The sequence below is a fragment of the Oryx dammah genome, unplaced genomic scaffold, assembly GCF_014754425.2.
Source record: "Oryx dammah isolate SB20612 unplaced genomic scaffold, SCBI_Odam_1.1 HiC_scaffold_6, whole genome shotgun sequence".
Classification (NCBI taxonomy): Eukaryota; Metazoa; Chordata; class Mammalia; order Artiodactyla; family Bovidae; genus Oryx; species Oryx dammah.
Genome location: NW_024070190.1, coordinates 6,605,681 through 6,619,584, shown reverse-complemented (window position 1 = coordinate 6,619,584; position 13,904 = coordinate 6,605,681). Strand labels below are relative to the sequence as shown.

The 13,904-nt window shown below is 43.5% G+C and overlaps 1 long non-coding RNA gene across 1 annotated transcript in view; it reads left to right on the top strand.

The window, feature by feature from the left end:
* Positions 1-12,113, top strand: part of LOC120865415 — an 18,823-nt gene extending 6,710 nt beyond the window's left edge. Inside the window, exons 2-3 of the long non-coding RNA XR_005721394.1 lie at positions 4,657-4,662; positions 12,100-12,113. This is a non-coding gene — a long non-coding RNA (uncharacterized LOC120865415). The remainder of the gene's footprint in view (positions 1-4,656; positions 4,663-12,099) is intronic.
* The last annotated feature ends 1,791 nt before the right edge of the window (positions 12,114-13,904 follow it).

Below are 13,904 nucleotides of genomic sequence, written 5' to 3'. Positions count from 1 at the left end.
TGTGTGTGTGTGTGTGTGTGTGTGTGTGTGTGTGTGTGTGTGCGTGTGTGTGTGCGTGGGTGCTCAGTCGTGTCTGACCCTTTGCAACCCCATGGACTGTAGCCCGCCAGTCTCCTCTGTCCGTGGGATTTCCCAAGCCAGAATACTGGAGCGGTTTGCCATTTCCTTCTCCAGGGGATCTTCCTGACCCAGGAATTGAACCTGAGTCTCCTGCATTGGCAGGTGTGTTCCCTGCTGAGACACCAGGGAAGCACTCGCAGTCTACTAGATCAATGATTATAGCAACATCTCATCTTGGCTGAGAACTCTTTAGTTTACAAAGTATATCTACAATCTCACCTATTCTGCAGGAGTACTTTAAACCTCATCTTACAGATGAGGAAACTGAGGTTCAGACTAAACACTTGGCTCAGGGACACTCAATTAGCAAAAGGCACTGCTCGGTCTTCAAAGGCAGAGCTCTTCCCTTTAAAGAGCTATGAGAGGACAGCTCAGATCAATAGCGGCCATTTGGTCTTTGTCCGAGGAGGCTGCTGCCCAAGAGTCGGCTACATTGGCTTTTTGAAATAATGTTGACTTCTACACTTGGCTGGGCAGCCTCTTCAACTTTCAGAAACTCCACCAGGTTCCAGAAAAACACTATCTTCCAGAAGAGTGGTTCCCAGTAGGGTGGGCTGAGAGGTGAGAGGCAAGGAGAAGGGGTGTGGGGTCAGAATTCCCTTCCCTGGATTCCAGTAAGCTTGGGTGTGTGCCCAGGTCTGGGAAGTAGGTGGGACAGCAAAGTGGGAAGGAAGGGGCTGGACAGATGGAGAATCATTGATCAAAACTGACCATCTACTGACTGTTGGTACTGAACTTTGTCCTCAGCCTCCATTCCAGATAATTCCCATCATTCCATTTAGTGCTGATTACAAATGACCCATTCCTTATCCACAAATGAAGAAGTTGTAAGAACAAAGAAAATTTAAACGCAGACAATGGAAAGAGATCAAGGAGGGGCATTTCAACTTTTCTTCACTTTTTTTTTTTAAAGTTTATTTTATTGAAGGATAGATGATTTATAACATTAGGTTAATTTATGCTATACAGCAAAGTGATTCAGTTATACATATGTATACATTACTTTTCATATTTTTTCCATTATAGTTTATCATAGGGTATTGAATATAGTTCCCTGTGCTATACAGTAGGACCTTGTTTTTTCTCCATCTTATGCATACCAGTTTGAGGCTGCTAATCTCAAACTTGGGCTTCCCTGGTAGCTCAGATGGTAAAGAATCTGCCTGCAATGCAGGAGACCCAGGTTCCATCCCTGGGTCGAGAAGATCCTCTGGAGTAGGAAATGGCAACCCACTCCAATATTCTTGCCTGGAGAATTCCATAGACAGAGGAGGCTGGTGGGTTTCAGTCCATACCTCCCCTTGGCAACCACAGGTCTGATCTCTATTGAGTTATTTGATTAAAAGGAAAATGGTGTTCATTTATTTATTTGTTCATTCTTTCAGCATCTGCTATGTGCTGGGTATTGTTTTAGGCTGGGTAAGTGAATGCTTTCCGTAAAGGGCCAAATAGTAAAGACTTTAGTCTTTGTGGGTCAAAAGGTAATAACCTCAGCTCTTAAAACATTCTCTCCAAAAGGCTAAATAGTGAGTTTTTGTTGTCGTTTTGGTTTGTTTTTTTAAAAAAACATTTTAAAATGTAAAAAATTTCTGCATTAAACTTATATTAAATCTATATTCAAATGAAACATAGATAATGATATCAATGTGAGGGTGACCTCTCTAATAAATTAAACAATGGTCTAAATTGGTCTTAATATTCTGAATATATCATGAACACTTGTGGATTCTGAGACTAAATATTGAATGATGTCAGTCTTCAAAAAAAAAAAAGGAAGCTATTTTTACAACTTAAAAGAAATTTTAAAGTTCTTATTTCAGCTTTCAATTTAGAAATTCACTGGTCTTGGCATTCTATATCCCTGGCTAAGTCAATAATTATTTCACATAAGCTTATTTTTTAATCATTTCATTAAACTGCTTTTCCATCAAAATAAATAAATATAGTAAAATAATAAAATGTAAAAATATTTCTGAGCTTACTGACTATTACTAAAACTAAGGTGGGTGGGATTTGGCCAGTGGCTATTATTTGCTGACCCCTGGTTTCAGGCACTGGGGATAGAGCATTGAATGAAAGGATTAACTTTCCTTCTATCATAGAACTTACATTCTAATTGAGAGAGACAGAAAATAAATATAATAAGTAAATTATCCAATATGTAAAAAGGGCTAAGTGCTATCAAGAAAACAGAGATGAGCTGGGTATTGGGAATGTAGTGATAGAAGGAAAGTATGGATTTTGTTTGTTTATCAAATTATAGTTTCTTTACAATATTGGGTTATTTTCTGCCATAGGGAAGTGTGAGTTTTAAATAAGGTGGTCAAGGAAGGTCTCACTGTAAAGGTGTCAACTGAGGAAAAACTAAGAGGAAGCCAAGGAATGAGCTATGAGTATCCCAGGCAGAGGGAGCCGTCCGTGCAAAGGTCCTGAGGCAGGAACAGGCCTGGTATGTGAGGCAGTCAGAGTGGCTGAGCCAGGGTGAGAGAGGGGAGTGGTAGGTGAGGTCAGCGTGTAGACTCGTGTGTGTGCATGTATATGTGAGTGTGCGTGGTGTGTATACGTGTGCTTCTGTGGTGTTGGGGTGTGAAGAGCAACTGCTGAAAGGGCCACCACCTGGTGTCTGAATTCTGCCTTATTTTCTGAGCCTGATTCTGTTCTGTTCCTCCCAATTAAACCATAAAGGATCTGCTATGAGTCCTGGCCCAGGGTCATCTCACCTGACTCTCTCCAGTTTGTGCAATAGCTTGACCCAGGCCTGCTGCTTCTCCTGGTCTGTGGGGAAGAGTACAAGCTAATGAGCAGGGCCTCTGTTTTAAGGGGGAGTCAAAAACTCACTAGAACATCAGTTAACCTCTCAGATTGGAAATGAAGGGAAAATATAAAGGATTTCCTATTAGAGGTGAAAGGACAAATGGGAGGGGGGTGGATATTGTGGGTGGTTGTTTTTCAGGATCTTTACTGGAGGAGGGAAAAATGAACCACTTCCTGGGAAAGGAAAGACCCACCCCACCCCTACCCCCACCTGTGTGCACCAAAAGGAGGGGAACACAGATGGTGCTCTCTGTTTTAGGGTATCACCTAGTGTAGCCAGGCCAGCTGGGACCCTATTATTAATATCTCTTTTACTAGCTCCCAGAATTGTGGAATCCTGAGACCTATGAAATTTAAAGTGAAATTTGAGGGGCTCAACATAGAATCAGCAACTTTCAATTGTTATCACCATCATTTGGTAAATGACAGGACAATTTCACACTCAAATATAGGAATGACACAGGGTCAGAATCAAGAAGAGTTCTTTTAATTGAATATGGTTAATTATGAAAAATACACTTTACGTAAAGAATGAAAAGTGAAAGTGTTCATTGCTCAGTTATGTCTGACTCTGTGACCCTATGGACTGTAGCCTGCCAGGATCCTCTGTCCATGGGATTCTCCAGGCAAGAATACTGGAGTGGGCTGCCATTTGCTTCACCATGGGATCTTCCAACCCAGGGATCAAACCTGGGTCTCCTATATTGCAGGCAAATTCTTTACCATCTGAGCCACCAGTGAGTGAAAGTGAAAGTCACTTAGTCGTGTCCAACTCTTTGCGACCCCATGGACTATACAGTTCATGGAATTCTCCAGGCCAGAATACTGGAATGGGTAGCCTTTCCCTTCTCCAGGGGATCTTCCCAACCCAGGGATCGAACCCAGATCTCCAACATTGCAGGCCAATTCTTTACCTGCTAAGCCACCAGGGAAGACCCACATAAAGAATATAGAAATGTGTATGTAACTACATATGTCTGCCAGCTTGGGGCTCCCATGGTGTTGTGTGTAACGCACATGAATTTTCTCTTGGCCTTGAAACCCTCCAGATAAATGCCAGAAACCCCTGAGGTCATGTCTTTTTGTGAGTGTACAGACCTACTACCCATACAGTTTATACAGTTTATTTATGTCTGGTAACTGTAGACCTCATAGTTTTCATTCGAGTTAGAAGATCTGAAACAAAAACCATCAGCCGTCCACTCATTTCAGCCCAAATAAGGTGTGACGTTTTGGTTCAGAACATATGCCCCATGGGGCTGTCCTGCAGCCCCGGGAGGTTTAGGAAAGTCAAGTACTTTTCTTCTTCCAGGAACTTGAGTGCTAAATATTTACAAATGTAAAGAGAGACAGTACGCCTGAGATCCTCTCAAGGGAGGAGTGTTTAGCTGAGAAGGTTTTTTTTTTTGCTTTCTAGGTTTATACTAATGATAGATTATGGCAAAACAAATGATGAAAAATGAGAAGCGTGTTGAATGGGTTGTTTGGACAACATCTCACCAGCTGGCTAGTCTGGCCCATCTGTGGAGCAGTTCAGTCTCATTCTGCTCATCTTAGCTTTCGACCCACCCTTTATTACTGTCTTGTTATAGTACCAGGGCTTTCCACCCACTTCCCTGCTCTCTCTGAGGCTGAGGGAGCCATTAGAACCCAGAAGTGGGTTGACTTCTATTTAAAAAAAAAAAAAATTTTTTTTTTAAATTATTTGTTTGGCTCTGCCAGGTCTTTGTTGTGGCATGAGGGATCTAGTTCCCTGACCAGGGACTGAACCCCAGACCCCCTGCATTGGGAACATGGAGTCTTAGTCACTGGACCACCAGGGAAATCCCTGTCTTCTTTTCTGAGCTGCATTTTAAGCTAATGTTACCTCTCTCCATGGTATGTATTTTCCACTAAAATATCAGATTTAAACTTCCCTTTTCTAAATTATGAAAATAGGTGCATGCCTATTATAAAAACTTCAAACATTCTAGCTTGTATAATGTTAAAAAGAAAGTTTCTCTTTTCTGCTCCCTGCATCCCATACTCTAGAGGTTATTAGGGATTTCTCTTAGTTAGGAACATGGCCTCTGGAGTCAGTGCCTGGGTGCAACTCTGCCATGCTTCTTGGAAGACCCTGGGCAAGTCCCTTGATCTCCTCATGTTTCAGTTTTCACATCTGTAAAATGGGGACAATTACCGTATTCACCTCATAGGGCTGTTGTGAGGATTAAACAGGCTATTGCGAGGATTAAACAGGTTATTGCATGTAAAGTGGCAGGAGCAGAGCACGGCACGTAATAAGCACTAGATGTATGTTCATTACGGTTATTAGCAGTGGTAATACTATAAATACATACCATGCTACTTAGAATATAAGGTTAACTGTTACAGTAAATCAAACAAGATAGATGTTTCTTTCTCTTTCTAGAAGTGTTTGGAGGAGTGGTAGAGGGCAGGTAGTTGCCTCTGTTCCATGAGGTTTCATCCCCTACTAGGTGGGGGTCCTTGTCTGCATCAAAGCCTTATCTCTGGGCACAGCTGCAGGAAGGGGATAGAGGAAGTGAACCACTAACTTCCTTTAGAAGGATGTGACCATTTGGTTGCACAAATTACTTTTGCTCACATCCCATTGGCCAGAATTTAGGCTCTCTGCCAAAGCTGGCTAAAAGGGAGCTTTGGTCACCCACGTAAATGTAGGATTGGGCTACATCCCCCCACCTAAGCTGATCTGGTCTTTGTGCATTAGTTGCTTAGTCATGTCCGACGCCTGGCGACCCCATGGACTGGAGCCCACCAGGCTCCTCTGTCCATGGGATTCTCCAGGCAAGAATACTGGAGTGGGTTGCCATACCCTTCTCTGGGGATCTTCCCAACCCAGGGATCGAACCCAGGTCTCCTGGTATTGCAGGCAGATTCTTTACTATCTGAGCCACAGGGAAACCCAATATCATCTTGAGCTACCCACTTACTAATAAAATGGACAAGAGTGGGAGGAGACCTGAATTCTATTACTAAAGGAAATAAAGAAGGGATCCTGCAAACAGCTAGCTATCTCTGCCCCCCACACTTTCTTTAATGGTATCATTTAATGATACTATTAGTAATATTAATGCTATCATTCCAGACATAGATTTCCCATTTAGCAATATATTGAGTAGGTCTCCCTATGTTAATATAGACAAAGCTAGTTTATGTTGCCTCTTAGCTCACTATATTCCAGGAAATGGAATATAATGAATGTCATTCATTCAATGAATGATATTCATTGAACCAAACCTTAGTGATGGGCATTGAAGTTGTTTTCAACCCTTGTTCTTACAAAGGGGCAATGTGCATCCTTCTACATAGTTTTCTGCTAGCACTTCCATGTCATAGGGTTACAGAAGTGGGTTGCTAAGGAAAAGAGCATATGTATTTCAAATTTTTGCATACTGTGAAATTCTGTTCTGAAAATATTGTACCAGTTTGTGCTCTCGTGACAATACAGGGCGTCCCAGGTGGCTCAGTGGTTTAAAAAAAAAAAATCCACCTGCCAGTGCAGGAGGTGCCAGAGACCTGGGTTCAATCCCTGGGTCGGGAAGATGCCCTGGAGGAGGACATGGCAACCTGCTCCAGTATTCTTGCCTGGGAAACCCCATGGACAGAGGAGCCTGGACGGTTATAGTTCTTGGGGTTGCAAAGAGTCGGACACGACTGAGTGACTGAGCGTGAGCACGAACAATATAGGAGAGTCTTCATGTCATCGTATCTACAGAGGTGAAATCTCCCCTTTGGAGTGACAACTGTTTCCACCTGAAAACCTTGGAGAGATGGTATGGAGCAACAATGGCCCTCCTCACCCATACATGATTATCTTAATTTATAGTTGGCCCTGTCAGTGGGACTTGAACCCACTGTCTTTTAATTGAAATCACACACCTGGTCTCGGGACTTAATGAAGCTTGAGTTCTTTATGTCTGGTCACAGAAAGAATTCAGTAAGAGACAAAGTGATAGGTAAGAAAAGGATTGCCCTGCCCCTTCCCTCCTGTTTCACAAGGATGAAGTTATTACATGTAAAATACTATAAATAATGTCTGGGTCCATTAAGCATCAGGGATGGGTTTGCTATTCTTTCCCCATCATCCTCATCACTATGGATCTAGAAGTCAACTAAACTGGATTTCATTGGCATCCCAATATTTCCTTGCACAGTAACCAAAATAACTGTCCAGATGATACTGAGGGTCTGTGCACACTCAGCATAGTGGGGGACATGAGCCATCCTAGGGCAAGTACCCCAGCCTTTGATTCTGAGACACAGTTGTCTAGTCCATGGCAGGAGCTCTAAGGAGCATCTTTTGCAGTTTTGCAGTTTTTCACTAGGACACCCTTCCATGCTGGGAGGCAGAATTTGGCAGTCAGAGGAGCAGCAGAGGTAGTGCGTGCTGTCGCTTCTGTTGTGCCCAACTCTTTCACGACCCCATGCCCTGTAGCCCACCAGGCTCCTCTGTGCATGAGATTCTCCAGGCAAGACTAGTGGAGAAGGTTGCCATGACCTCCTCCAAGGGATCTTTCCAACCCAGGGATCAAATCCATGTCTGTTAGGCCTCCTACATGGGCAGGTCAGTTCTTTACCACTAGCATCACCTAGGAAGCCCAGAAGAGCTCCACACTAATCTGCTGACAGTGGCAACAAATATTAAGGGTTCCCACCCATTAGTTCCACTCAGTCAAACTCTGAATACATAGTTATACTTAATCAAATTACATAAATATAGCCTCTTGCCTGCCCCAGACATGCATGGCATTGTCGCAAAACGAGACAAGCTCTAAAGTTAATTTGAAATGCATGTGTCCTCTGCAATGCCAAAGATGGTAAAGCAACTGCATTGCATTCCCACAGACCTCCAACACTTCCTTCCTTCCTTCCTGGCTAGAGTATTTAACCCACTTCTCAAAGTGACAACTGTCTGGGGCTGGAAGGTGACGTGGGACATCTGGTTTCCCCGGTCCGCCCACGCAATGCATTCAGAGGATCTGCCCTCTACATGGGGGCTGACACAGCCTCCACCTTATGAGCAGAGACAGGCAGAAAAATTGTAAGTGAAGTTGTTTTGTTTTGTTTTTTTAATTCATAAGGAAGAGAGAAGAAAGCAAAGAGGAACTGAAACAGAATCACAGCCCATTAAAGGGACGTTGGAGGGGCTCCTGGAGCCTTCTTGAAAGCTTCTTCTTTTAAGTGTTTGTCCTATCTGTCTTTGTGAGCTGCCCTACAAAAAGCAGGCCCCCACCCACTGGATGGCAGCACCTCTTCTAGGAGGGCCTCTCTCTTCCATCAGCAACTATCCCAGCATCCTTGTTGGGGGCCCTTCTTCTGCCCCCTCTTCATGCTGGTGTCCTCCAAGTTTCCTCCTCTGCCTTCTTGAAGGCCTTTTTCTAAATGACTCCATTTAGAAGTCCAGCAGCAATCCCCAACCTTTTTGGCACCAGGGCCAGTTTTGTGGAAGACAGGTTTTCCATGATCCAGAGAGGGGGAGATGGTTTTGGGATGATTCAAGCACATTATATTTATTGTGTACTTCATTTCTGTTATTATTACATCAGCTCCACCTCAGATCATCAGACATTAGATTCCAGAGGTTGGGGACCCCTGCTCTACTGGCTTAAATTGCCTCTTTTGTGCTGTGTGTCCTCCAGTTCTCCAACTCCTGTCCAAATCTTTCTACCGAATGCCCGCTAGACATTTCCGCTAATGTCCCGCAGAACTCGAAACTCCCTCTCCCAGGTGTTCTCTTCTATCTGGATTCCTCACCTGGTCTGGACACTGTCTTTCCCCTACTTTCTGTCTCAAAACCTGAGTCTTCAACCTCTCCCTTCTCATCTCCTTCCACCCCCACGTCTAATTAGTAGTGATGGGGGTGATTGGTGATTTAGTTGCTGAGTTGTGGTGGACTCTTGTAACCCCATGAACCAGTTAGCCCACCAGGCTCCTCTGTCCATGAGATTTCACAGGCAAAAAAACTGGAGTGGGTTGCCATTTCCTTCTCCAGGGGATCTTCTGGATCCAGGGATCAAGTCCCAGTCTTCTGCATTGCAGGCAGATTCTTTACTGCTAAGCTACCAGGGAAGCCCAATCAGTAGTAGTAATTACAGCCAATATTGAATGGGCACATTAGTATACTAATCCCACACATTTTCATCTGAAACACCCATTGTACAAGGTAGGTACATTTATTAGCAGTGCTTTATACATGAGGAGACTAGCACAGAGATTGCTTACTTAAGGTTACAGAGCTAATAGACAGCTGGGCTGAAACTTGGATCTGTTTAATTCCAAAGTTCAAGCTGTTTGTCACCACCCTGCACCAGCCTTGATCACTTGTCCTAAACAGTCTCTCCTCTGCATCCTTTTTTTCTGTCTCCTGGGATGGCCTTTTTTTTTTGCTTGCATCATTTCTCACATGGACCAACGTTACCCTCTATTAATTCTTCAGCTTCAAGCCTCCACCTCCATATTGTTCATGAGATCTAAAACCTTTCAATGGCTTGGCACCACCTATAAGAGAAAGTGGAGAAATAACTCCAGAAAGAATGAAGAGACAGAGCCAAAGCAAAAACAACACCTAGTTGTGGATGTGACAGGTGATGGGAGTAAAGTCCAAAGCTGTAAAGAACAATACTGCAAAGGAACCAGGAATGTTAGATCCATGAATCAAGGCAAATTGGAAGTGGTCAAACAGGAGATGGCAAGGGTGAACATCGACATCTTAGGAATCAGTGAACTAACATGAACTGGAATGGGTGAATTTAACTCTGATGACCATTACTACTGTGGGCAAGAAGCCCTTAGAAGAAATGGAGTAGCCATCATAGTCAACAAAAGAGTCTGAAATGCAGTACTTGCATTTCAATCTCAAATGCAACAGAATGATCTCTGTTTGTTTCCAAGGCAAACCATTCAATATCATCATAATCCAAGTCTATGCCCTGACCAATAATGCTGAAGAAGCTGAACGGTTTTATGAAGACTTACAAGATTTTTTAAAACTAAAAAGATGTCCTTTTCTAAAACTAAAAAGATGTCCTTTTCATTGTAGGGGACTGGAATGCAAAAGTAGGAAGTCAAGAGATACCTGGAAAGTGAAAGTGAAGTCGCTCAGTCGTGTCCGACTCTTTGCAACCCCATGGACTGTATAGCCTACCAGGCTCCTCAGTCCATGGAATTTTCCAGGCAAGAGTGCTGGAGTGGATTGCCATTTCCTTCTCCATGAGATACCTGGAGTAACAGGCAAATATGACCTTGGAATACATAACAAAGCAGGTCAAAGGCTAACAGGCAAATATGACCTTGGAGTACAAAACAAAGCAGGTCAAAGGCTAACAGAGTTTTGCCAAGAGAACGCACTGGTCATAGCAAATACCCTCTTCCAACAACACAAGAGAAGACTCTTTTTGATTATATTCTTTGCAGCCAAAGATGGAGAAGCTCTATACAGTCAGTAAAAACAAGACTAGGAGCTGACTGTGGCTCAGGTCTTGAACCCCTTATTGCAAAATTCAAGACTTAAATTGAAGAAAGTAGGGAAAACCACTAGACCATTGAGGTATGACCTAAATCAAATCCCATATGATTATACAGTAGAAGTGACAAATAGATTCAAGGGACTAAATCTGATAGAGTGCCTGAAGAACTATGAACAGAGGTTCATGACATTGTACAGAAGGCAGTGATTAAGACCATCCCCAAGAAAAAATAATACAAAATGGTTGTCTGAGGAAGACTTACAAATAGCTGAGAGAAGAAAAGACGCGAAAGGCAAAGGAGAAAATTTGAATGCAGAGTTCCAAAGAATAGCAAGGAGAGATAAGAAAGCCTTCCTCAGTGATTAATGCAAAGAAAAAGAGGAAAACAATAGAATGGGAAACACTAGCGATCTCTTTAAGAAAATTAGAGCTACCAAGGGAACAGTTCGTGCAAAGATGGGCACAATAAAGGACAGAAATGGTATGCACCTAACAGAAGCAGAAGGTATTAAGTAGAGGTGGCAAGAATACACAGAAGAACTATACAAAAAAGATCATCATGACCCAGATAACCACGATGGTATGATCACTCACCTACAGCCAGATATCCTGGAATGGGAAGTCAAATGGACCCTAGGAAGCATCACTGTGACCAAAGCTAGTGATGGTGATAGAATTCCAGTTATGCCATTTCAAATCCTTAAAGATGATGCTGTAAAAGTGCTGCACTCAATATGCCAGCAAATCTGGAAAACTCAGCAGTGGCCACAGCACTGGAAAAGGTCAGTTTTCATTCCAATCTCAAAGGCAATGCCAAAGAATGTTCAAACTACCACACAATTGTATTCATCTCCCATGCAAGCAAAGTAATGCTCAAAATTCTACTAGCCAGGCTTCAACAGAATGTGAACCGTGAACTTCCACATGTTCAAGCTGGGTTTAGAAAAGGCAGAGGAATCAGAGATCAAATTTCCAACACAGAGAAAGCAAGAGAGTTCCAGAAAAAATCTACTTCTGCATTATTGACTACACCAAAGCCTTTGACTGTGTGGATCACAACAAACTATGGAAAATTCTTATAATAGAGATGGGAATACCAGACCACCTGACTTGCCTCCTGAGAAGTCTGTATGCAGGTCAGGAAGCAACAGTTAGAACCAGACATGGAACAACAGACTGGTTCCAAATCGGGAAAGGAGTATGTCAAGGATGTGTATTGTCACCCTGCTTATTTAACGTATATGCAGAGTACATCATGAGAAATACCAGGCTGGATGAAACATAAGCTGGAATCAAGATTGCCGGAAGAAATATCAATAACCTCAGGTATGCAGATGAAACCACCCTTACGGCAGAAAATGAAGAAGAACTAAAGAGCCTCTTGAGGAAAGTGAAAGAGGAGAGTGAAACTGTTGGCTTAAAACTCAACATTCAGAAAACAAAGATCATGGCATCTGGTCCCATCACTTCATGGGAAATAGATGGGGAAACAATGGAAACAGTGACAGACTCTATTTTTGGGGGCTCCAAAATCCCTGCAGATGGTGACTGCAGCCATGAAATTAAAAGATGCTTGCTCCTTGGAAGAAAAGTTATGACCAACCTAGACAGCATATTAAAAAGCAGAGACATTACTTTGCCAACAAAGGTCCATCTAGTCAAAGCTTTGTTTTTCCAGTAGTCATGTGTGGATATGAGAGTGGGACTATAAAGAAAGCTGAGTGCCGAAGAATTGATGCTTTTGAACTATGGTGTTGGAGAGGACTCTTGGGAGTCCCTTGGGCTGCAAGGAGATCAAACTAGTTCATACTAGAGGAAATCAGTCCTGAATCCTCATTGGAAGTACTGATGCTGAAGCTGAAACTCCAATACTCTGGCCACCTGATATGAAGAACTGACTCATTTGAAATGACCCTGATGCTGAGAAAGATTGAGGGTAGGAGGAGAAGGGGACGACAGAGGATGAGATGGTTGGATGGCATCACTGACTCGATGGACATGAATTTGAGTAAGCTCCAGGAGTTGGTGATGGACAGCCTGGCGTGCTGCAGTCCACGGGGTGGCAAACAGTCAAACAGAACTGAGACTGAACTGATAAGAGAAAGACCGACAAATTCCTTTGCCCAGATTCTCAGCATCATCTCCCTGCTTGCCCACACACGTCCTGTATTTCCATCTGCTCCATGGGGGTTATGACCTTTCACTTTTTATGGGCTTTGCCCAAGTTATTTACTCTCTGGGACCTGCCTTTCTACCTTCTATGATTCTACTTGTCCACTAAGACTCAGCTTAGATGGGAATTTCCCTGTGAAGACATCTGTGATTCTGTAGTGTATAATAAGAAAGATCTATTTGGTTTTCGTCCAGTCGAGTTCCTGGCATGGAGCTCCTGAAATCTTGGGATTTCTGAAGTGATAAGATAATTAAAAGAAGTGTCTTTTGTGTTTATCAGATGACCCTTTCAAACGACACACGAGTTGATGTTAATGAGGTGACTTTTGGGAAGTCCCTCAGGATAAGTGCTTGTTCCCAGGGGACTAATGATGGATAAGAGAGTTGGAATTGTCAGCCCCCAAACCTCCAGGGAGAGGTGAGGGGCTGGAGGTTGAATCAATCACCAAATGCCCAGTGATTTATCAAGCATGCCTATGTAATAAAGCATCTGTGAAAATCCCTAAGGGATGCTATTCAGATACTTTCTGCTGTTCAGGGAGATGCTGGGAGGAGTCCCAGAGAAGGCATGGGAAGCTCCGTGCCCCTCCCCTTCACAGATACCCTGTGCATCTCCTCCTTCTGGCTGTTCCTGAGTTGCATTTTAAAATTATAAACCAGTAATCGGGGCAGGATGAGAAGAGGGCAAAAGAGGATGAGATGGCTGGATGGCATCGCCGACTCAATGGACATGAGTCTGAGCAAACTCCAGGAGATGGTGAAGGACTGGGAAGCCTGACTTGCTGCAGTCCATGGGTTTGCAAAGAGTTGGACTCAACTTAGCCATGGAACAACAGCAATCTTAACAGTGGGGCTTCCCTGGTGGTTCAGTGGCAAAGAATCTGCCTGCCGATGCAGAAGATGCAGGTTCAGTCCTTGAGTGGGGAATATCCCCTCGCGGGGGAGATGGCAACCCACTCCAGCATTCTTGCCTGGAAAATTCCACGGGCAGAGGAACCTGGGGGGCAGGCTACAGTCCCTGGGGGTCGCAAAGAGTTGGAGACGATTTAGTGACTAAACAACAACTACAATCTAACGGTAAGCAAACTGTTTCCCTGGGTTGTGTAGCCATTCTAGCAAATTATTGAACCCAAAGAGGGGTTCGTGGGAACCCTCAATTTATAGTCGGTCAGAAGCATGGGTAACAACCTGGACTTGAGGTTGGTGTCTGAAGTGAGGGCAGGAGGTCAGTTTTGTGGGAGAGAGCCCTTAACCCGTGGGAGCTGATGCCATCTCTGGGAGATAGTGTCAGAACTGAGTTGAACTGTAGGA